General features: G+C 35.3%; 1 pseudogene; it reads right to left on the reverse strand.

Annotated features, from left to right (window-relative positions):
• LOC149169234 (conserved oligomeric Golgi complex subunit 5-like) overlaps positions 1 to 26,068 on the reverse strand; it is a 133,318-nt pseudogene that overhangs the window by 66,118 nt on the left and 41,132 nt on the right.

Here is a 26,068-nt window from a genome sequence, read left to right on the forward strand (position 1 = left end):
ATAGAAAGAATCTTAAATTTTACTGTTAAAATATTTTACGATTTTTGTTAGATTTATTCACCATTTAAAAAATAGACACTACAACAAAAAGGACATTGGTGAGGGTAAAAAAATGTCACCATAAGCTCACTGGTGATGGTCAAAAGAGCTTGTGTCACCCAAAATTGAACCTCACCAAAGGTATAAGTGTTGTGGTGACATTCAAGGTCTGTCACCAATAATGATTTATAATGATGGAAAGTGACTGTCACCATTTCATATGAGCAAAAGTGACAAACCTTAGCCTCCATCACCAAAAAATGTGAACGCCACCAAAGGTGGAATTGCCAAAATTATAGGTGTTGTGGTGAAATTCATGTTCTATCAGAAATGATGATTATGATGACAGAGAGTGATTGTCACCATTTCATAAGGAAAAAAATGATTTATTGTGATGGACCTATCATGGCTATCACTATTGATGCATATATATGGTGACATTCATTGACCATCACCATTTCATATTTATATGTGTCAAGAAGTGTCACCATAAGCTAATTGGTGATGGTCAAAGGAGTATTTATCACCAAAAAGTGAACGTCACCAAAGTCCACATTGCCAAAAGTATAGGTGTTGTGGTGACGTTGAAGGTTCGTTAGGAATAATAATTACAATGACACATAGTGGTCATCACCATTTCATATCAAAAACGATTTATGGTGATGGACCTTTCACTAACATCACTATTGATGTATATATATGGTGGCATTCATTGACCATTACCATTTCATATTTTGGTGAGGGTCAAAAAATGTTGCCATAAGCTCATTGGTGATGGTCAAAAGAGCCATCATTGCCAAAAAATGATCGCCGCCATTCCATACGAATATCAGGGGGCACGATGGAATCTATCCACCAACCCTCTTCTTGTAAAGCAGGTGTTCTTCCATTAAGCTAGCACCCTTTAAAGAAAGACTTTAAAAAGTTAGATATTGAAACTTTATAAATTGTAAATTATACAAATTTCAATAAATTATAAAGCTTTGTAAAGTGTTGGAAAATCTTTTTCTAAACAAGAAAAAGAGCATCAAAGTTGCAAGTCCCTACCTAATGGTTATGGAAGTTATGAAAAGTGGGTGGAAGGAAAAATAGTTACGTATAAGATACTCAATATGTTCATTTGAATACAAGATTAGAAGAGAAACTTTGAAAACATTTATATCCTATAAATGACCTGGAATTATCAAACCTAAAATCTACAATTACACCAAAGATAGATTTCTCGCCTTCTGAATCATATAAATATGTTGTGACAACATAAAAATCTACCTCTAAAAAATTGATTTGCATGCCAAAAGGAAAAGAAATGAGTATGTATGATGCAATTATGAATAATGAACTACATGGTTGAATCCTACTAGATATGGGGTCTATAAATCTAATTGGGAGTGCTTCTCACTATTAATTAATTCAATACGTCAAAATACAATGATCAAAGACATTGATCCTGAAATGTGACCTCTAAACAAATGTTAAAATTGTAAGCACAAAGTTTAGCTAATATCCATTACACCAAAAAAGTATCCAAGCGGCATTCAAACACTTCCAAATCCACACCAAGAACAAGTATCCAAAGATTCAATTGCATGGATTCAAGGAAGGCACTATCTGTTTCTCAATGATAATTATGTCCTCCTACAAGTACTTCAACCAGCAAAGGGGTGTGAAGACAAGAACCTCAAAGCAAAATGAACTACACAATGCAAAAATATATTTCATGCCCCCTCTACCTTTATAGAATAGATACAAGGGAATAACGAAAGGATCCATAAATAATAGGATTAGTGTAGGCTAAATAAAGATGATAGGAAAGAAAAAACCCACAATGAAATCTACCAATTTGAACATGTGTCCACATGTACTCAAAGATTAGAGGAAACAAAAGAACCCGACACGGTTGATTATGCACTTGATAAAGTGGCATTTACTTATTTAGTAAAAAAGAAGAAAATCTTAGCCTCTTTTTTATTATCCTCTAGAATAAATCCTCTATGTATGGCATTGGGGTATTGTGCTACACTCTATGCTTACTCTACAACATTAAAACAAGAGAAACTAGTGTAGTGGTAGTTCTTGCTGACATGCAATTTTAGTATTGTGAAACAATTTGCAATCTTAAAATTGTAGAGATTTATTTGTTAACAATTGGACTTTAGTCCAATGGAAGTAGCAATTTTGGTACTATGACAAAATTTGCAATCTTAAACTTGTCATAAGAGAATTTTATGCTACCATGAAAGAAATTCTCGTTGCATCCCAAGATTGTCTGGAATTCTGGTTGCATCCCAAGATTGTTAGGAAAGGAAATCAACTACTTAAGAAACCAAAGTGAAGACGAAACTTGCTACAACCACACTGATTTTCTAGAAATGCACATATGTTGTAGTTGGAAAGAAAATTACAAGTTTTCAAATGAAAATTTCTATATTATGAACAATTCTATTTAACATATTATTCTAGACATTCCTACAAGAAACCCTAAAATATTTCAAAATGTTTTAAGAACAACGCCAAAATATAATAGGAAAATAATTTTACTAGATCGAGAGATAATATCTATTGGAAGAACAATTGCCTCCTGCATCATATATTATATTTCCATATATGATATTTCAATCCTATAAGATTTATAAGAATGTGGAGTCTGCAACTCTGTAAGACTTGAATTCCTCCAGTATAATTATGATCCCATTAGTTCCCCTATGCATGGAAGGAAAGGGAGGACGCTACTAGTAAATGCAATAGATCAATCACAAATAGCCTCAAATGTGAATAAACTCAAGGAAGAAAATCAATTTTCCTATACATTTTAAAGATTTTAAGGTTCGCAATAAGAAGCTCAAAAAATGATGTAAAAACTAAACATGGATGTTGTTATTTTCCTTTCTATTCTCATGGTTGGATAGTGGTTATGTTGAGCAGGGTAATTCAAGTCCATTTCTTGAAATGAGTGAGGAAAAAACAAATTACTAGTCATAGTAATCCTATTCTAAACAATCAATATCAGAAAATATGTTATTCTTTTAAAATTATGAAACAAACCTTAGAACAATTACTACTAATAGATTTTTAAACTTGCATTTAAATGACCACTTAGCTTCCATTATAACCTTCCTTAGATTCTATGTATGTTCCTGCTACATATTCATTATTATATAATTTGCAATTGATTTAATATTAAAATGAATAGTTACAATTCCTTATTTCTTACTAATATCAAACGTTACTAGCCGAAAACAGAGGCACACTCTTAACTCAAATCAATACCTTCGACTCTTGAGTGCCATGAAAAATCATGCATTCTGAGGTAGAACAAAAACAAATATTGCCGAAAATATGTCTTCTTAGTGTTATCCTCAATAAAATATATCTAAGTCCAAATTCGATTATTTATTTATTATTATCTAATTTGCAATCAGAATAAATATTGAAATGAACAGGTGAAATTACTTATTTCTTGTTAATATCCAACGTTACCATCCAAAAATAGAGATACAACCTTAACTCAATTCAGTATCTTTGACTCGAGTGCCATGAAAAATCATGCGTTCTGAAGAAAAGCCATACAAATACTACCCAAAATATGTCTTCTTATTGTTATTATGCTCAATAAAATATATCTAAGTCCAAATTTAGTAATATCATTTTGTTTTACAATAGTGTTTATCATTTTTTGGAAAAGTAGTTAACAGATCCTAGTCATGACCCATGACTTAATAAGTGTACCTCTCAATTTATGCGAAAAATGAACAATCTTTATGGCCTTATCCAGTTCCTAGTCATGACCCATGACTTAATAAGTGTAACTTCACATTTATGCAAAAAATAAACAATATGTATGACCTTATCTAGGAAGGTTCAAGTTATCCACAACAATATTTCATGGGTTCTACCTTTCCTGCAATAGTCAATTTGGATTGCACGGTTGTTGCTCCCTTGTGGAAATCAATTCTAAGGGCTTCACTTCCAGCAAGATAAGGTTGCAAGCACTTTACTTCTCTCAAAAGTAGATTGCAAAGTCACTATAATTGGTCAATTATGGGATTTTGTGGACTTCCAACCAGATCAAGTGGCATGCTCAAAATCATAGTTATCTCTAACCAAAACCAAAGTTGACCCTGTTTTAACTCCGTAGGGACAGCAAATGACTTTATTTCAACTTCAACCAAATTATCGCGATGAAGAATGACCAATATGCATTATTTGAAGTGTGACTCTTGTGTGTTACTCTATAATTACCAAGAAATGAACTCCGTAGACAAATCAATAGAATCTAAAACTAGGGTTCAACACAAAAGAATTCTAGCACAAGCTTAGGGCAACACAGAATGATGACCAGTATTTGATTGAAAATACATAGGCCATAAATAAGATGCATCTCAAAAGTTTTGAAAAACACAAACATCAATATGTTGGGCCACCCCACAAGAAGAAATTCTAGAGGAAAGAATGTAAGCACCTAACCCAGGTTAAAATTTCAAGAAAATTCCAGTTGTCACCATCAAGGTAATATCCAGATTCTTCACTCAAATAAGGAAATATTAAGGAAGTGTAAACCATAGATGCATTTATGCTAGTATTCTATATGTTATTTTCATATAGATTACTGTCTTTTTTATGTAAAATGTTTGATATACATTATGAATCATGATGTATAAGATTTGTATATCTAGGAACCAAAGAGTGGTCAAGCAAGAGCCCCCTACCATCATAAGAATGGATAACTAGCATATCATATTTGGCTATCCAGGTTGTAAATAAATAATTTTTGGGGGTAAATTGTAAGAAAATAACGTATTTTTTGGTAACCCAACTCAGTCATGCTCATCATGTGTACACTACTATTATATTACATGAATATTTTACTCGTTGCTACTAATACATTTCGTAGTTGCACATGGTTCTTAATTCTAGTTATGTAGTGCTAAAGTTGTTCATATAACTTTATTATAGGTCTTAATCTTGTAAGGCATTGCAAGGTTTCCCTCTAGTTTCATAAGGTAGCACTTAGTTAGAGCATATCCTATATCCTTGGACACTCTTCTTCATGCTCATATAACTTCATTCTTATGAATTGATGTAGCTTGGTCCCTTTATTATGCAAGTTACTAGTGTCTTGCTTATATTTCTTGTGGATTCACATTTAGAATCCACCATGCTCCAAGAGATGTATTTCTTGGTATTAGAGATTTATTGCATTGTAACATACCCAGTCTCCACAAGTGTCGGTCACACTTCCACAAACTAACTCTGAACACCTTGATTTTGCATTTCTTCTTACAGCTGTCTCTTATTTCCTTTTTTAAACAACAACTCAGATAATTTTCTTAAATTATTCCCTGCACATGAAGAACATGTACGCCTAACAATCTACAAATTCATGAATAACAATTAATAACATGGATAACCATATTTGCACATTGTAGCAGAATTATACACAAAAATTACACATAATAGATAACACCATAGAACACACATAATCATAAAACATTTATGCTTAATGAATTCCATGAATTGGCTGCTGAATAAGGTTGTTCCTCCCCACCTTAGGCATTTATGTTCTAGGTATTTCAACAATAGGCTCACCCCTAAGTTGGCTCTATGACATTATGTCACTCAGTCCAATACCCTTTGGTCCTAAGTTTTCTCCAACACTCAGCTATACCTATCACCAGCTCTCGTTTTCTCCTCAGTCCACACAACCCTAGACGAGATTCCCCTTCTTTGCAACTATGGTCCATCAGGTTAACTCTCTCTTCTAGGGCTTTAGTGCATACCGGCCAGGAAAATATTTATGTTGGGATACCAGGGATGCTTCTATGGCAGTTATACTTATATTTTTCCTATAAATTATCTCTCTATGATGCCCCCATTACTAAGGTTGGACAACCATGCAAAATTGGTTAGAAAGAATATGCAAGAATGACCTTCAACTCACAAAGACAAAGGTTAAGTATGCATGTTTCCATCTTGACACTCGGCATAAAGAGAAGTCTTTATCCATACACTTTTACACAAATCCCAAGGATGATCTTCTTATGGTTAAGGTACTTTAGATAGGATTAAAAAATCATTAATTAAGGATTTCGCAGTGTTATTCATCATTAGTTTGAACATTTTGGGCATCCTGAAAGGCACCCTTTGGGATCAGGAATACTAGATGTATACTTGATTGTAGCTGCATTTGATGGGAAACAAAAAATTAGTGTTCATGAGGACAAGGTCATTGTTTGAGTACCAAGGTCATAGTAGGATCTTGAATCTGTGGAGATGCTTTCCATTAAAACTTTAAGATGCTGGGTAACTCGCTACATTATACATTTGAAATTTCATATCTTGAGTGTGCATTTCCATGTGCAAGGAACATTTGACACCATGCATTATTGAATCTACAAGCTAAACTTATCTTCTCTTTAGCACCACCTATGACATGAGAGTTTCCAAAAATTTGGTTTGTGATTTTTTAGTCTCAAACCCTCAATATTCTGTAATGGAAGTACTACATAGATCTGGAACACCTGCTACAAGGAACTCAAGGGCTCACCTAGAATATGGTGCTGGTGCTAATGCTTCAAAATTTGAGGAAGAAGCTTCCCATCTAGCCTATGGTGGCATTGTTGGATAGGACGTGTATGACCTATGTGATCTACATCTAGTGTGAGCTATGAAGAATGTTAGACGTAAATTTCTCCTTAGAGCTGTGAAACTGGTGAAACATATTCCAACAGTAACAATAAACATTTGTCAAGTGGGATGTGACATGCCTAATAAGGTTGCATATATTGGTGATTCTAAGTTCTTGCAACTAAATTCTTCATTAGTTGAAGGGTAGCTGTCTAAAAAATGAACATGTGCAATGGCTATAATAGAGATGAGAATGCCCAAAATGTTACAGGGGATCAAAAGAGCAAGGATCAACACTATATATTTGAAATTTAGATCTTGAGCGTGCAATTCCATGTGCAAGTAACATTTGCCACCATGGATTCTTGAATCTACAAGCTAAAATTATCCGCTCTTAGGGACCTCCTGTCACATGAGGGTTTCGTAAAATTTGGTTTGCGATATGCCCCTCTCAAAACATTAATGTGTAGTGGAAGTACCGCATAGATATGGAACACATACTACGAGGAACTCAAGGGCTCCCTCAAAATATGGTGTTGGTGCTGGTGCTAGTGCTTCACAGTTTGATGAAAGAGGCTTCCCATCTAGCCTGCGATGGCACTGTTGGATAGGATTTGTATGGCTTATGTGATGGACACTATTCAAGTGTGAGGTATGGATAATGTCATACATACATTTCTCCTTGGGGCACTGAACTTGGTGGAAAATATTCCAGCGATAACAATAAACATTTCTCAAGTGGGATGTGACATGCCTAATAAGGTTGCGTATATTGGTCATTCTAAGTTGTTGCAACAAAATTCTTCATTAGTTGAAGGGTATGTGTCTAGAAATGAACATGTTCACTCACTATAATAGAGATAAGAATCGCTAGAATGTTGCAGGGGATCACAAGAGAAAGGATCAACATTATATATTTGAAATTTAAGATCTTCAGCATGAAATTCCACGTGCAAGGAACATCTGACACCATGTATTATTGAATCTACAAGCTAAAATTATCTGCTCTTAAGGACTACCTGTCACATGAGAGTTTCAAAAAAATTCATTTGCAATTTTCCCCTCTCGAGACATCAATATTTTGCAGTGGAAGTACCACATAGATATGGAACCCCTGCTACAAGGCACTCAAGGGCTCACTCAGATTATGGTGTTGGTGATGGTGCTAGTGTTTCAAAATTTGAGGGAAGAAGCTTCCCATATAGCCTATGGTCGCAATCTTGGATAGGACTTGTATGACTTATGTGATGGACATTATTCTAGTGTGAGCTATGGAGAATTCATATGTACATTTCTCCTTGGGGCAATGGAGCTGGTGAAACATATTCTAGCAGTAACAATAAACATTTTTCAAGTCGAATGTGACATACCTAATAAGGTTGCATATATTGTTGATTTGGATGTATTGCAACAAGTTTCTTCATTTGTTGAATAGTAGGTGTCTATAAACGAACATGTTCAGTAGCTATAATAGAGATGAGAATCCCTAGAATGTTGCAAGGGATCACAAGAGCAAGTATGAACAATATAGAATCGAAGTTTTAGATCTTGAGCGTGAAATTCCATGTGCAAGGAACATTTGACACCGTTGGATTATTGAATCTACAAGATAAAATTATCTTCTCATTAGGATCAACTATCACATGAGAGTTTCCAAAATTTTGTTTTGTAATTTTCCCCTATCAAAACATCAATATTCTACAGTGGAAGTATCACATAGATGTGGAACACCTGCTACAAGGAACTCAAGGGCTCACTCAGAATATGTTGTTGGTGCTGGTGCTAGTGCTTCATAGTTTGAGGGAAGAAGTTTCCCATCTAGCCCATGATGGCAGTGTTGGATTAGGATTTGTATGGCTTATGTGATGGACACTATTCTAGTGTGAGCTATGGAGAATGTCATACATTCATTTATCCTTAGGGTAGTGAAGTTGGTGGAACATATTCCAGTAGTAACAATAAACATTTGTCAATTGGGATGTGACATGCCTAATAAGGTTGCATATATTGGATTTTCTAATTTCTTGCAACAAAATTCTTCAATAGTTGAAGGGTAGGTTTTTATAAATAAACATGTTCACTAGTTATCATATAGATGACCATCCCCAGAATATTGCAAGGGATCACAAGAGGAAGGATCAACATTATATATTTGAAATTTTAAATCTTGAGCATGCAAGGAACATTTGACACCATGGATTATTTAATCTACAAGCTAAAATTATCTACTCTTAAGGACCACCTGTCACATGAGAGTTTGCAAAAATTTTGTTTGCGATTTTCCCCTCTCAAAATGTGAATATTATCTAGTGGAAGTACTGCATAGATATGCGACACCTGCTACAAGGAACTCAAGGGTTCTCTCAGAATATGGTGTTGGTGCCAGTGCTTCACAGTTTGAGGGAATAAGCTTCCCATCTACCCTATGGTGGCACTGTTGGATAAGACTTTTATGGCTTATGTGATGGACACTATTGTAGTGTGAGCTATGGAGAATGTCATACGTAGATTTCTCCTTGGGGCAGTGAAGCTAGTGAAACATAATCTAGCAGTAACAATAAAAACTCAACAAGTGGGATGTGACATGCCTAATAAGGTTGCATATATTGGAAATTATAAGTTCTTGCAACAAAATTCTTTGTTAGTTGAAGGGTAGGTGTCTATAAATGAACATGTGCACTAGATATAATAGAGATGAGAATCCCAGAGTCTTGCAGGGGATCACAAGAGGAAGGATCAACATTATAGATTTGAAATTTTAGGTCTTGAGCATGCAATTCCATGTGCAAGGAACATTTGACACCGTGGATGATTAAATCTACAAGTTAAAATTATCTGCGCTTAAGGAACACCTGTCCCATGAGAGTTTCCAAAAAAATGGTTTGAGATTTTCCCCTCTCAAAACATCAATACTATAGAGTGGAAGTATCGCATAGATATGGAACCCATAATACAAGGAAAATCAAGGGCTCACTCAGAATATGGTGCTGGTACTTGTGCTAGTGCTTCACAATTTAAGGGAAGAAGCTTACCATCTAGCGTATGGTGGCACTTTTGGATAGGATCTGTATGGCTTATGTGATGGACACTATTCAAGTGTGAGCTATGGAGAATGTCATACATACATTTTTCCTTGGGGCAGTAAAGCTGGTTGAAAATATTCTAGTAGTAACAATAAACATTTGTCAACTAGGATGTGAAATGCCTAGTAAGGTTGCATATATTGGTGATTCTAAGTTCTTGCAACAAAATTCTTCATTAGTTGAATAATAGGTGTCTAGAAATGAACATGTGCACCGACTATAATAGAGATGAGAATCCCCAGAATGTTGTAGGGATCATAAGAGCAAGGATCAGCATTATAGATTTCAAATTTTAGATCTTGAATGTGTAATTCCATGTGAAAGGAACATTTGACACCATGGATTATTGAATCTAGAAGCTAAAATTATCTGCTCTTAAGGGCTACTTGTCACATGAGAGTTTCAAAAAATTTGGTTTTCTATTTGCCCCTCTCAAAACATCAATATTTTGTAGTGGGAGTATCGCATAGATATGGAACACCTGCTACAAGGAGCTCAAGGGCTCACTCAGAATATGGTGTTGGTGATGGTGCTAGTGTTTCACAGTTTGAGGGAAGAAGCTTCTCATCTAGCCTATGGAGATACTATTGGGTAGGACTTGTATGACTTATTTGATGGAAACTATTATAATGTAAACTATGGATAATTCCATACATACATTTCTCCTTGGGGTAGTGAGGCTGGTGAAACATATTTAGTAACAATAAATTATTTTCAAGTGGTATTTTACATAACTAATAGGGTTTCATATACTGTTGACTCTAAGTTCTTGCAACAAGATTCTTCATTAGTTGAAGGGTATGTGTCTACAAATGAACATGTGCACTAGCTATAATAGAGATAAGAATCCCTACAATGTTGCAGGGATCACAAGAGCAAGGATCAACAGTATAGATTTGAAATTTTAGATCTTGACCATGAAATTCCATGTGAAGGGAACATTTGACACCATGGATTATTGAATCTACAAGGTAAAATTATCTTCTCGTTAGGACCTGCTTTCACATGAGAGTTTCCAAAATTTTGGTTTTTGATTTGCACCTCTCAAAACTTCAATATTCTACAGTGGAAGTATTACATAGATGTGAAACACCTGCTACAAGGAACTCAAGGGCTCACTCAAAGTATGTTGCTGGTGTTGGTGCTAGTACTTCACAGTTTGAGGGCATAAGTTTCCCATTTAGCCTATGATGGCATTGTTGGATAGCATTTGTGTGGCTTATGTTATGGACACTATTCTAGTGTGAGCTATGGAGAATGTCATATGTACATTTCTCCTTGGGGCAGTGAAGTTGGCGTAACATATTCAAACAGTAACAATAAACATTTGTCAAGTGGGATGTGTCATGCCTAATAAGGTTGCATGTATTAGCAATTCTAAGTTCTTGCACAAAAGTTTTCAATAGTTGAAGGGTAGGAATCTATAAATAAACATGTGCACTAGCTATAATATAGATGAGAATCCACAGAATGTTGCAGGGGATCACAGGAGGAAGGATCGACATTATAGATTTGAAATTTCAGATGTTGAGCATGCAAGGAACATTTGAAACCATGGATTATTGAATTTACAACCTAAATTATCTGCTCTTAAGGACCACCTGTCACATGAGAGTTTCCAAAGATTTGGTTTTCTATTTTCCCCTCTCAAAACATGAATATTCTACAGTAGAACTACCACATAGAGATGGAACACCTACTACAAGGAACTAAAGGGCTCCCTCAGAATATGGTGCTATTTCTAGTGCTTCAAATTTCGATGGAATAAGCTTCCCATATAGCCTATGTTGGCACTGTTGGAAACTATTCTAGTGTGAGCTATGGAGAATATCATACATACATTTTTCCTTGGGGTAGTGAAGCTCGTGAAACATAATCAAGTAGTAACAATACAAATTTTTCAAGTGGGACATGACATGCCTAATAAGGTTTCATATATTGGTAATTCTAAGTTCTTGCAACAAAATTATTCATTAGTTGAAGGGTAGGTGTCTAGAAATGAACATATGCACTGGCTATAATAGAGATGAGAATCCCTAAAATCTTGTAGGGGATCACAAGAGCATGGACGATCATTATATATTTGAAATGTTAGACATTGGGTGTGCAATTGCATGTGCAAGTAACATTTCACACCATGGATTATTAAATCTACAAGCTAAAATTATGTGCTCTTAGGTAACACCTGTCACATGAAAGTTTCCAAAGATTTGGTTTGCGATTAACCCCTCTCAAAACGTCAATATTCTGTAGTGGAAGTATCGCATAGATATGGAATACATGCTACAAGGAACTCAGGGGATCACTCAGAATATGGTGCTGGTGCTGGTACTTGTGCTTCACAGTTTGAGAGAAGAAGCTTCCCATTTATCCTATGGTGGAATTGTGGGATAGGACTTGTATGGCTTATGTGATGGACACTATTCTAGTATGAGTTATGGAGAATGTCTTACGTACATTTCTCCTTGGGGCAGTGAAGCTGGTGGAACATATTCCACCAGTAACAATAAACATTTGTCAAGATGGATGTGACATGCCTAATAAGGTTGCATATATTGGTGATTCTATGTTCTTGCAAAAATATTCTTCATTAGTTGAAGGGTAGGTGTCTAGAAATGAACATGTGCATTGGCTATAATAGAGACGCGAATCGCTAGAATGTTGCAGGGGATGATAAGGGCAAGGATCAACATTATAGATTTGAAATTTCAAATCTTGAGCATGCAAGGAACATTTGACGCCATGGATTATTGAATATACAAGCTAAAATTATTTGCTCTTAAGGACCACCTATCACATGAGGGTTTCAAAAAATTTGGTTTGTGATCTGCCCCTCTCAAAACGTGAATATTCTGCAGTGGAAGTATCACATAGATATGGATCACCTACTACAAGGAACTCAAGGGCTCATTTAGAATATGGTACTGGTGCTATCGCTTCACAATTTGAGGGAATAAGTTTCCCATATAACCTATGGTGGAATTGTTGGATAAGACTTGTATGGCTTATGTGATGGACACTATTCTAGTGTGAGCTATGGAGATGGTCATACGTACATTTCTCCTTGCGGAAGTGAAGTTGGTGAAACATATTCCAAAAATAACAATAAAGATTTTTCAAGTGGGATGTGACATTCCTAATAAGGTTGCATATTTTGGTGATTCTAAGTTCTTGCAACAAAACTCTTCATTAGTTGAAGGGTAGGTGTCTAGAAATGAACATGTGCACTGGCTACAATAGAGATGAGAATCCCCAGAACGTTATAGGGGCTAACAAGAGCAAGGATTCACATTATAGATTTGAAATTTTAGATCTTGAGTGTGCAATTGCATGTTCAAGGAACATTTGACACCATGTATTATTGAATCTACAAGCTAAAATTATCTGCTCTTATGGACCACCTGTCACATGAGTTTGGAAAAATTTGGTTTTTGATTTTCCCCTCTCAAAACATCAATATTCTTTAGTGGAATTACCGCATAGATATGGAACACCTCCTACAAGGAACTCAAGGGATCACTCAGAATATTGTCCTGGTGCTAGTGCTAGTGCTTTACAGTTTGAGGGAAGAGGCTTCCAATCTAGACGATGGTGGCACTATTGGATAGGATTTGTATGGCTTATGTGATGGATATTATTCTAGTGTAAGCTATGGAGAATGGCATACGTACATTTCTCCTTGGGGTAGTGAAGATGGTGGAACATATTCTAGCAATAACAATAAACATTTGTCAAATGGGATGTGACATGCTTAATAAGGTTACATATATTTGTGATTCTGAGTTCTTGCAACAAATTTCTTCATTAGTTGAAGGGTAGGTGCCTAGAAATGAACATGTGCACTAGCTATAATAGAGATGAGAATCCACAAAATGTTGTAGGGGATCACAAGAGCAAGGATCAATAAGTGATGAGCAATGCATTAACTATGGGTGGTGGAAATGAAACCTGGAAAGGGAAAAATGAGAGTTGTTTACTCATAGCAGAGATAACATACAAGAAATTAGCATGGATTGTTTGTAAACTATTCAAACTATGCTTGGAGGTTGGTAGGCTATTAGATAAGAATTTTATTTTTATAAAATAATGTACATTTTTTAAAATTCTAATCAAGGATATAACTGAAAGGAAATTTAAAAACTCATGGAATTACAACACCAAAACAATTCAATGTGAAAACCAACTACAGTCTATTCAGTTGGCTCCAACGAATATGACGTGATTTGGTTAACTTATGTGTTTTTTGTTGCTAATTCCACAATGAAATGTGGTTAGGTGCATGTTGATAAAAATTTAGTGATTAGTACTAACTTGTAAGTCTTCAAAATACATATATCTGGTACAATCTATGACAACATGATGTCATTTAGTAAGATATATTTTTCTTACAACATTTCAAATAACAAATGTTGTTGTCAAATATTGTTGCAAAAGTATCATTGAAAAAATAAATTAATATTCAGAGGACATTCCAAGCATAGGGTAATATTATTCATGTATTTGAGAGAAGTTGTGAAGGTATTTATCTACTATCTAATTTCTTACTTGATTCTTCAATCCATAGCCTCAATTCTTGCATGCTTGCAACAATATCATGTCCATGTTCATTTCCTATTCTATTTTGTGAAATTTCAGACCTTGAACTAATATTACTTCTTGAATTTTCAGATATTGAGATTCCATCAAAGAGAAAAAATCGTTGTCCCATTAATCATGCCAAAATACAAAGCTTTCAAAGAAATGGCACATTCTCACCCCCAAAAAAGAAAGGAATAAGCGCCTCCTTAAGGCCAAAAAAAATCTAACTACTCTATGTTAAGTATGGCAATAATTCAAGAAAATCCTTCAACAGGCGACATACAAGTACTATGAAGCAATTTGATTTATGCTTTTTACATACATCATTATATGTATTTTTTTTTTACATATATCACTATATGTTTTTTTCATAGAAATCTAATTGTCTAATTTGAAAGAGTTAGCATAGAAGTCTAATTTTCCAAGGAAGTTTAATTTGTAAAGGATTCAATTTAGCAAATTTAGAGAGCTAGAAAATTCTCTGCTTGCATGTTGCATATTCAGGTCACATATTTTGTGGCAATGACATGTAAGTTTGTGGGCTTTGATTGATCCTCCAACACTACACATTATTCATTCTCCAACACTATGCATGAACTTGTGAATATTATTCCCGCAAAATGGAAACACACTCACCATCTCCATGAAAACGCTCCATGGTCAAAGGAAAGACAACTCGTGGTCATTTTTGCTAAAGCACAAGCTAGAGAAGACCTTCTCTTGCTACAATTTTCAACAGTTCCCTCTAAGACTAATAATTTACTTGTTTCTTCCACCCCATTTAAAACAAACATTTTGTGTTTCCTATTTTAAATGATCCCTTCAACAATTGGAAGAAAAATACTATAATTAAGATGTTGTTGCAACAAATCAATGTACGATGCAATGACAAATGAAGTGAAGAGAAATACATAATCTATTCACTAAATGTCAAACTCAAGGTGGAAAATTTATCATCAAGATTCTATTCTTAGGTCTAATAGACAAAGAATGAGTAGTTCACACTGTAGCATAAATGGATTTCTAGCTCACAAACAAATGCCAAAAACAAGTTATGAGCTAAATGTAGGAAATCCTTGAAGAAATGGGACAGTTAAAACAATGAGTTATTCTTTTGGTGTATCTAAGGATGAGCAAAAGGACCTATGCCACTCTCAAACTAAGTAATTTCATTGTTGCCTACAAATTGTAAGGGGATTTAGAGGAATTGATATTAAAAGGCATCTCAATTACCTTCATGCAACAATTATGAATTTATTTTGTCATGTTACAATACCCTGTTTTGATATTATATATATTGAAACATTTCTATGTAGTAGTTACATTAAGAATCATCTAGGTGGTGGCCACCCAATTTTGCAGTATGGGAGCTCATGTGCCAAGGACCCATTAAGTGTGGTGCATATAACTATTTTTAATGACATGTTCAATATTATGTTCTACGTCACCTAGTTTGTGTTCGTGTTTGAGTTTGACAATAGCAAAAAAAAAAAAAATAGTGGGCTCGGGAAAACTCTCAAACTAAATAATTATAGATAAAATTATAAAAAATAATTTTATATGGAATGATTAATCACTAATGGACAATGAAACATATTCAAAATTTAAATGGGTGAACCACTGCTTCTCATGATTAAATGAGAATGAAATGATACATGCAAACATCAATCTCTAACGTGAAATAAAATAATTATATTAGATGCATAAATAATTCATGATTCAAAAATTATAATAGAAACATCAATACTTCTACTTGCAAAGTGAAGAATCGGGGATTCTTGTTTTAAATTTTTACGATTTGCAGTATGCTATTTCTTTTGCATCCTTTCTTATAGAGATAAATTTATAATGATTTTTAATACAAAAGAAATGCAGCAGAGTGGTTGCAAGACATTGAACTAGAATTCATTTAGTAGGTTGGTCCCATGTAAACATCAACTCAATCCTAGATGCAAATAATTCTAGTTTGTGGGATTTGATGGTGGAGTCCAGTAACCATGTCTATTTGTTTGTTACATGATATGAACAATTGAAAATTATAGCATTACATAGAAATTTGGAATACAAGAATACACCCGCGAAACAAAACATATCAATATAAAGAAGTGAATCCAAAAGGGTGAAATGATAAATGTGCATCCAAGAAACATAAAATGTAATGCATATCTGAAAATCAACTTAAGGTTAATGTAACAAACAACAAACTAAACATGGGAAAAAACGTGGTACCTGATACTCAACTTTTTCTACTAGCAACTGCAAGACTTTACCGATCTCACATAAAACAAGGAGTGTTAGATGTGTGTCCAATTTAACTGCTTCAATTTCTTCTTGAATGCAAGAAATAAACCTTGAGATTTTCTCTTGTGATGGGATACTCCCTCGATTGGACATTGGAACAAATTATTGACAAGATCTGAAAGGTTGCTCAGACAATGTGCCAAATAAGCTATCTGGAAAGATTCTATAGTAGCTAGCATTTGATTTTTCCCTTCTGTCTTGACAGCTGGAAGGACACCCTTAACATTGATGTCTCGCAAAATTCTCTCAATCAGATTCTCTACCATGGACAAAAATTTTTGATAACCCAAGACAAGTATCTCTTTTACAAAACTTGATGTTGTGAATGTAGATTTCATTTGACTTGCAAAATCCTTGACAAGCACATCCCAAACTTGATCTGTCAACATTGGATCACCTTCCTATATAGTCATGACAATATTTATGTAAATAGATTGACCAAGCTAAAATTGTGAGAATAATCATCACATGACTATATACTACAACACATAAAGAAAAAGGCCATGTAGCATTCAATGCTTTAGAGGCAAAAAAATTGCAAACAAAATCAGGGGGCATTGCTTACTTCAATGCTAAATTAGTTGATAAGTTATGCAACGTGTTAATGACAACATTAGATGCAATAAGAGGATTTCTTAAGAAATCCATAACCTTACGAAATTGTATAAATTAGATATTTAAATGAAATATTTATAGAGAGGAATTAAAAGGGATAATGCAGTTCAAAAATAAGTATTTGAGAACTGAAGACAATATGCATAAACAAATGACAGCTAAGAAAAAAAACTTAAAAATAAAACTGACACAATTTCATTCATATCTTTACTCAATTACATCATGCTTATATAGGAATAACACCTAACTAATTCCTAACTACTCACAACCGATTCCTGTTCAACTGCTCATAACTACTTCTATTTCAACTGCTTCATAACTAACCATTTCTGCATTAGCATTATTCTCACATCCTCCCTTAATGGAGAAATGGATTTTCTACCATGCCTAACTGACTTCTAGAACTTGTACTTTGAACATCTGCTGTATTCTCGGATTTTCTACCATACCTAACTGACTTCTAGAACTTGTACTTTGAACATCTGCTGTATTCTCTAGATTGATCTAACTACTGCATTAACAGAGGGTAGTTGGGATTAATACCTTTCTACCACTCCCCCTTAATTCCAACTATATAACAAACTATATATTCTTAATGATGACGACTTAAACTTTAACTTGCCTGCTGGTCTAAGTCTCAGCTAGGCTTACAACAAAACATTTCATTTTTGTCTTCTTATTAAAAGGTCCATGCTTGTTCCTTTTCCATTGCTGGTGCAGTTTCATCTTCACCTTTTTGGATTTCCTGATGAAATTCCTTTGCTCCTTGCTTACATACTTAAGGTCAACAACCTCTTTTGGATTGAGAGGCAATGCAAGATCTCGAACAAGGTAATTTAATTCATGTTCTCCCCACTTTCCATGAGGAACCAACGAAGGAGTCACCAGAATGCAGTCATCTTTGAACATGAGCGGTCTTCGAAGAACATCCATGGTAGTATCCTCCAAAGTAGATTCAATAAAACTTCTAACAACCGGGCAAGTTTGAATCTCAGTGATTTCTTCAACAGCGTGATCCTCAACAACATGAGTGATTTCTTCAGGGACATGATCTTCAACAACATGAGTGATTTCTTCAGGGACATGATCTTCAACAACATGAAACTCTTTGTCAATGAACTCAAAAACACTGCTAATCCCAAATGGGTTCATGAGAAATTGATCATTAAAAAGATCATTGTCTAAAAAGTCTAAAATAATAGACATATCAGTTAGCTTTATCACACTTCAAACAAAACGCCTTTTCTACTGCCTCTCTCTGATCTCCTTGGCCCTCCGGGCTCCTCCAATCAGACCCACTGTCACAAACGGTGCTCACTAACAACACTCTCTTGAACAAGACCTACTTACACGATTTTTGCAACAAAACAAAGAAAACCGGGCCGACTGAAAAAGAATATGACCACGGTGCAATGAATCACAGCAGTTTGTTCCGTTAATAAAACCAAGAATCACAGCAGTTTCTGCAAAGACCTTCACGCAGCACTCAACTGCTTTTCGAGGGTTTGGCACAACAGTCAATATGACACCAGAACTCCACGGCACAACAGTTTCTAAAATACCACCACACCCAAATTTCGCTAGCGGCAACGGACTTTCTGACGGATTTCAGCGGCTCTGTTTTTTTATCTTCACAAAGATTTTGCCTCACTTCACTTCACAACTTTTAAAAAACAGCGATCACAGAAACTTCATAACTTCTGAATGGCGGCTACTTCCACGGCAAAAGGTTGCTCCTTTTATCTGCACAACAGGCTAGGTGGCTACCTCTGTGGCTTGCTTACCCAGACTTTCTTCACAAAGACAACTCAACAAATTCGATTGTTGCCTTCTCCAACGACAGTAGTCACAGTGGCAGACTACTCCAACAGACTTCAGCGGACTCCCTTTCACTTTCGACTTTAACCAACAGGCAGACAGACTTCAATCAAGAAAGCGGTTCGGTCTCTAGCTCCAATACCACTGGTTCTTCCACAACGGCCTCCTCTTCCCAGACTTCCTTTCTCAGTGGCAACAACAGCAACCTCCTCTTTCAACTGGTTCTTCACTTAAACAGTGAACAATGGTCCTCCCAACACCACAGCGGGGATCATTCAAATGCAGACAGACTTCAATCAAGAAAGCGGTTCGGTCTCTAGCTCCAATACCACTGGTTCTTCCACAACGGCCTCCTCTTCCCAGACTTCCTTTCTCAGTGGCAACAGCAGCAACCTCCTCTTTCAACTGGTTCTTCACTTAAACAGTGAACAATGGTCCTCCCAACACCACAGCGGGGATCATTCAAATGGCACGTTCAAGTGGCACACCTCCACGCAGCTCTCTGCACAACGGGTTCACCACTAACACAACACGGATACCAACGGCTTCTACACGCACAACGGCTCTCATTACGCAGCAACACAACTCCGCCTCACAGCTCTCACGCTGCACCAACACACAGCAACACGCAGCTCCGCCTCACGGCTCTCACGCTGCACCACGAACTGGCCTCACACCACGCTGCACCAACACACAGCAACACGCAGCTCCGCCTCACGGCTCTCACGCTGCACCACGAACTGGCCTCACACAGCAAAAAAAAAAGCACTACACAACCTCTCACGGATCTTCACGCAGGCTTTACACAGCCTCTCACGCCTTCAACGCACAACGCCCTCAGGAACTGGGGTTCACCACGCCAACTCGGGTACACACACAGCAAGTCTGGCCTCACGCAGGTCTCAGGGAGCCGGATCTTCCACACCTGCGCTCTCACCCAAGCTCAGACCCTGAGCTCTGATACCAAATTAAAAATAAAACTGACACAATTTCATTCATATCTTTACTCAATTACATCATGCTTATATAGGAATAACACCTAACTAATTCCTAACTACTCACAACCGATTCCTGTTCAACTGCTCATAACTACTTCTATTTCAACTGCTTCATAACTAACCATTTCTGCATTAGCATTATTCTCACAAAAAAAATATGGGTCTCTTAATTTTGTTGATGAGAAATATCTTTACATCCTGTATGAGGAACATGCATGTTTCAATAATCCGGAGAGAATGCAAACTGAGCAAGGCTCAAATCCACTACAACAAAGCTCATCATATCACTTGCATGAATTGAACCTAGGTGGGGACAATAAAAATTATTTCCCCCAACTACTTGAGATAAACCCAATTGACATGTGTCTTTTATTTTATTCATATAAACATAATCAATAAAATAAAATAATAATATTAAATTGACCGTTATCAGAAAAGGAGGCACAAATTTACGAAGGTCAACTTGATGATGAGTGTTTTGGTCAAGTGCAATGTTCTAGAATACCAACAACAAATCAATTTAAAGTTGAAACAATTTCAAGATCGCAAATATATCTGCAAATTTTGAGAGGTTGTGGAAAAGATAGAACACTGCTCAAAGAAATTACAATGAACCTTTCACAATATTTCATAAATAGTCATAATAGGATGCATTCACTATCTGTAGCAAGGATGTGTTCACTATATCAAACTGTCGACAACCTATATATATATATATATATATATATATATATATATATATATATATATATATATAGATATATATAGATATATAGATATATAGATATATATAGCTATAGATATAGATATAGATATATAAATATATAGAATGAGTCCTTGTATTGTTTGTTACAATTTAGTGACAAAATTACCATGCCCTGATTCCTAAAGTTTAGAATCGACCAATCTAGTGTTATCATTTTCCAATTAGATTTAACATAGTTGAAGTATTGTTCTTCTAGTTTGAAAGTTAGACTTCCCATAATTGAACATAAAATAATCCATTCAATTGAAACCTTGTAGCAGTTATTTGATAAATTTAATTTTGAGCATGAATCCTTCTTATGACATCAGACAACTCAGGATAAATGTTTTGAACTTGGTATAATTAAAGTAGATTGTTTCTCTTCTTTTCAATTCCATTTTATAGTTTATGTTTTATCAATTTAAACAGTTTATATATTTCTGTAAATATGGAAATCCATAACGTGGCTACTTTATTTCATTATAATTTCGGAGACTCGCATCCCACAATATTTTCTTTATTGATTAAAAGTACATTTCCTTGGAGAAAATTGGTTGAAACATTTATGGATCATCAACAGAACATATATTCTCGTTCACATTCACATTGGTCTGTTTTCTGTGTATTAAGATTTATGTAGTCTAAGAAATTTCATACTTGTGCAATGAATTGTTCCTTATAGAGATTATGGCTCATATCATCAAGAAGAAATTCAACAAGGAGAACATGAAGAGGAATATGTTGTTGCATACAGATGGAAATATGAACTCTACCATGATCAAGATGTGCAAGCTAAATAGTAAGCTCATCCAATTGATCAATGTGAACAAAAATTCTTGACTCATAACTTGGGCAAGAGGAGGAACCAACAATCACATCCAACACAAGCATGGGAACATACAGTTGCAGATGAACATGATATATTACCTTCTCTTCAAGTTGGGCATCAAGTGACTGAAAGGCATAGGCAAGGAGTATGAAGGATTTTCGTGATTTGTAGGCTAGAAATCTCAGGTGGAAAACATCTCCAAGTAGAAAACCAGAATGCTTAGTCCTATGTTTTTTTTTGGCCTTCTGGTATTGATATCATATATAGTCTACTAGAAAACAACCAGGTAGTATGTAGAAGCAGAAAATTGATCTCATTTTATCAGATGTTGGCAATAGAGATCATAGTTTGTGTAGTGAACATTGGGAGAATGTTTTTGTTATGTGTGTCAAACAAAGAAATTCTAAATTATAGGGTTGATCATATGAAGGGATTTGTTATGAAAGGTTTGAATAGGAGGCACAACCAATAATGGTATCAAGTAGATTTTATCAAAAAATTGAATATGAAGGATAATTTGTAGTCAGTTTATATGGCTCAAGTGATATTTTTTATTAAAATCCCTGTGACATCCCATGAAAATTAATAGTATATATATATATATATATATATATATATATATATATATATATATATATATATATATATATATATCGATAATATATATATATATATATATTCACCAAAACAAGTGCTAGTTATAAAGATTGTAAATTGCAGATCAAGAAATCAATGGTAGCATTTACTTACAAGTACATACCTACATTACTTGCATTACTTCTTCAAGAAACAAAGAATACATGAAAGGATCCCTTTTCTTCGATGACACCCTTTGCAAATGCCACACTATAATGATAGTCAAATGCAACTGGTCCATACAAGATCCCATCCTCTACCAAAATCCCTACTTTTCCTTCAAAGTTTAGACTGCCTCCGATATGTGGTGTGCCACTCTTCTGAATCCCATGCAATCCAAAGCCCAAACCAAAACTAACCAATATGGCCTTCATGTCCAATACCCAACTCACAAGCTTCACAACTTAGGACCTATATTTACTAATCATGGCCTCCATAATGGACCTCAATTCCCCCATGTTGTAATACAGTTGCAAGGCACTTCCTACTTTAGCCTAGTTCAAAGCCTCCATTCCTCTCTCAAAAACCTTCATCGCCTCTGATTGCAATAAGTTCCTTGCTTCCATTAACCAGGGTATCTCCTCATCCACAACCTCGATGCCTAGAACATCCCCTTCCTTTCTAAGGGTTTCAATTTAATTATACATTTGAGAATATTTCATGAGGTCTAACTTGCTTCTAGAACCTTTAGAATCCATCAATTCTCTCAGCTTTCTCACCTGTCTTATAACCCTAATAGTGGTTTGCAAAATCTCAATAGTCTCATGGAGGTGTGAAAGTTGTTGGGAATTTCAACTAATTGGTTTGTAGGGATCTGCAATCTCGGACACAACTCTATGCACCAGTCTTGTAAACTACTAAAATGAGATTTAACTACGTTGAAAACCCCTCGTCATCCTGTAAGCTCTAAAGAAGTTGAATTAGCTTGTCATGGTGTGAATAGGCTTCACTTCTTAGCTGGTTTTAGAGCAAGTGAATCCCTTAAAATATCTTATCTAGATCACCATGGTATGAATAGGCTTCATTTCTTAGTTTCTTTTAGAGCAAGTGAATCCCTTCAACTTGCTTATCTGTGCACGAGACCACGGATCCACTATTGAGGGCCTAGCTAGAAAATTTCATCAAGATGAAACCATTAGAGAGAAATTTGCTGAAGATGGGATCATTCGTGAATTTTTCTTCGAGAGGTCCATCATTCAAATACCACCATAGAAATTTCAAACTATTCTATCAGTGGGTCGAAGAGGATATAAGTGAGGTGATGTGGTGCAAGGGGGAGGATAGAGTGTTGTTTGGAGGTGATAGTAACCCATCTCCTCTATGAAATGTATTGATGGACCTCACCATTTTATTTTCACTTTTATTCAGAAGAATCCACATTGTAGAATTGTAGCGATAAGCAAGAATACATACCCAGTGAATGGGAATATGAATTCAAGGTGATATGGTGCATATCCAGAAGCCCGTAGGTATGAAATGGATTGAAGAGTGCGCCAATGAATATCTTGTGAGAATTTAGAAAATGGAAATGTCTGAAGAGAAAGGAAACAAAATTCGAATTACCTAATATGGGAGAGGTGTGAATGTTTACATGTTGATGTTTAATGCTTAGGAATTCTGGTTGACTATGACTCCCAGGTGTTGAATTCCTTCCGCGGTAATGCCCACAAACTTTTACCTCTAACTCATGTTGATAATTAACCTATGACTAAATTTCGTAGTCATTTCTTGTATATAAGGTTGAATTTTTAATATTAGCATGGATACTACCTTAAAATGTCTCCATGTCAAATTTTGGTGAGTAATTTTGATATTTTGTTAGGATTTTCAATTTCAAATTTGGTTGAAACACCTAATTTTCAAAATGATTTGACAAAATATTAATATTTTAATTTAAGAATAAAAATTAAAGAGTATATTGAACCTTCATTATATTAATCGTTGGGTTGGAATTAAATTTTTCCAGGCTCGAACCATTGTAACCTTTGTTTTCTAGCAATGAGATTCCTTCCCTTCCAGAGGCGGAAACCCTCTTCTTAGAGATGTGCCTCCGAGGGGTGGTTTTCCTTACAGATGTGGTGGTGTCTGGTGCCATAGAACCCCTGCTTCAAACTTTCTCCCTTTCATGCCCTTGCCTCCCTCATTTCCTCTTTCGACTTGGACTGGAGATGTAAAATCTTGGTGATTCGAAGGGCTCTCAGGGGAGGCCTCTACACTTTCTAAAATAGATAATATAGAGAATGTGCAGGAATTTCTTGTAGGGAAACAATGAATAGGCCTCAAATTGCCCCATTCCTTGTATTAGCAACTCTATATTCATTCTCAAGATCTTTAGAGCTACCCACGTACTTAGAGAGGCAATCTATGAGAGCCCCTTCTAGATCTCAATAAAAATGTTGTTTGGAGACTCTCTCCTTTTTTAGATGAGATCTAAATATCTAATAAGGGACTCCAAACTCTCATAGGAGCTCAAATCAAGGATTCCCTGTTGGATTCAACGTCTCTTTCTTCAAGGTAATCAATTAGAAGATCATCTTCCCATATTTGATTATAATAGTTGCGAGGATGTTATTGTGCTCTTGATTCTTCACTTATGAGAGGGTGCCTTGGAGATGCCATCGTCTTCCCAGGATTTCTCATATAAAGGCATAGTTTGTAATCAGGCTCCCTAAGGTCTTGTTCCTCCTTCAACTCATTCTTATCCTTTAGGTAAAGAAACCCCTTCCAAGGTTGTTCCTAGTCCATTTATAGTGGAAAAATCTGAGGATATTCCCTTTGTTGAAATTTCCCATTCATATCTAGAAGATTTTCATGAGCTACTCTCACAGAGGACATTTGGATATGTTGCTTCAATGGTTTGTGGCCTCATACAACAGATCTTTATCAATGGATCTACTCTAAATGTACAAAATCCTATAGGGTTCTCCTTTGTTCTAAGCACTTCTTCACAGTTCTACTTATTAATCAGAAAGATTATCAAAGTGCTCTTTAGTGTAGGGAAAAAGAGCCCAATTTGTTGAATTATTTATAGGAATAACTTGCAATATTAAAATGTGCCTCTCAAAAAACCAATGATGAACAATTATAACCAATGGGTGAAATCCTCCTTAGTTGTCCAACCATTATGATCATCTACAACCTCTCTATCTCTTCACCAAGGACATCCAATTCCTCTTTCACCGTGTTGATTTTGATCATCTTCATATTTATGGTTAATTAGTAGTAGAAGAGAATGTACCAAGCACTACAACTATTAGCCCTTTTTTTTTAATGCCTGAAATGCACCTTGAAATTACTTATGAAAACATGATTTCAACTTATTCTGTGACTTTATTATCAGCCCATATTTTAAATAGGGGTCGGAAATTAGGTTGATAATAAGGTTGAAAAGTATTTAGCCAAAAAGGCCAATATAATATATGTCAAAATCCCATCAAAATCTAGGTCAAAACTATTTATAAAAAGCACAATATCAGATTGAAAAAAATTGTTGACAATGGATATTACAAATGCGATTTAAAAATGATTTAATGGTCGTCATTTATTACACAAATATTATTAATGAGGTGTAAATTTATTTTTAAAGTTCAATAGGAGGTATATGTTGAATATTTTATTAAATTTTTTTTTTCTTAATCATGATCTCAAAGATAATCCTAGTCATAATCGCAGATCAAATCCTAATCCTACACTCACTTCTTACTCTTAAGCTTTTTTTGTCGAGCCTCACAACTAGCTAAGTCTAAATCATAGCCTAAGTAGCTATATTCAACTTTGGATTGATAAGCTTGACAATTATTTA

The sequence above is a fragment of the Pinus tabuliformis genome, chromosome 4_2, assembly GCF_031772625.1.
Source record: "Pinus tabuliformis cultivar Carrire ecotype Pingquan chromosome 4_2, CPIR1, whole genome shotgun sequence".
Lineage (NCBI taxonomy): Eukaryota > Viridiplantae > Streptophyta > Pinopsida > Pinales > Pinaceae > Pinus > Pinus tabuliformis.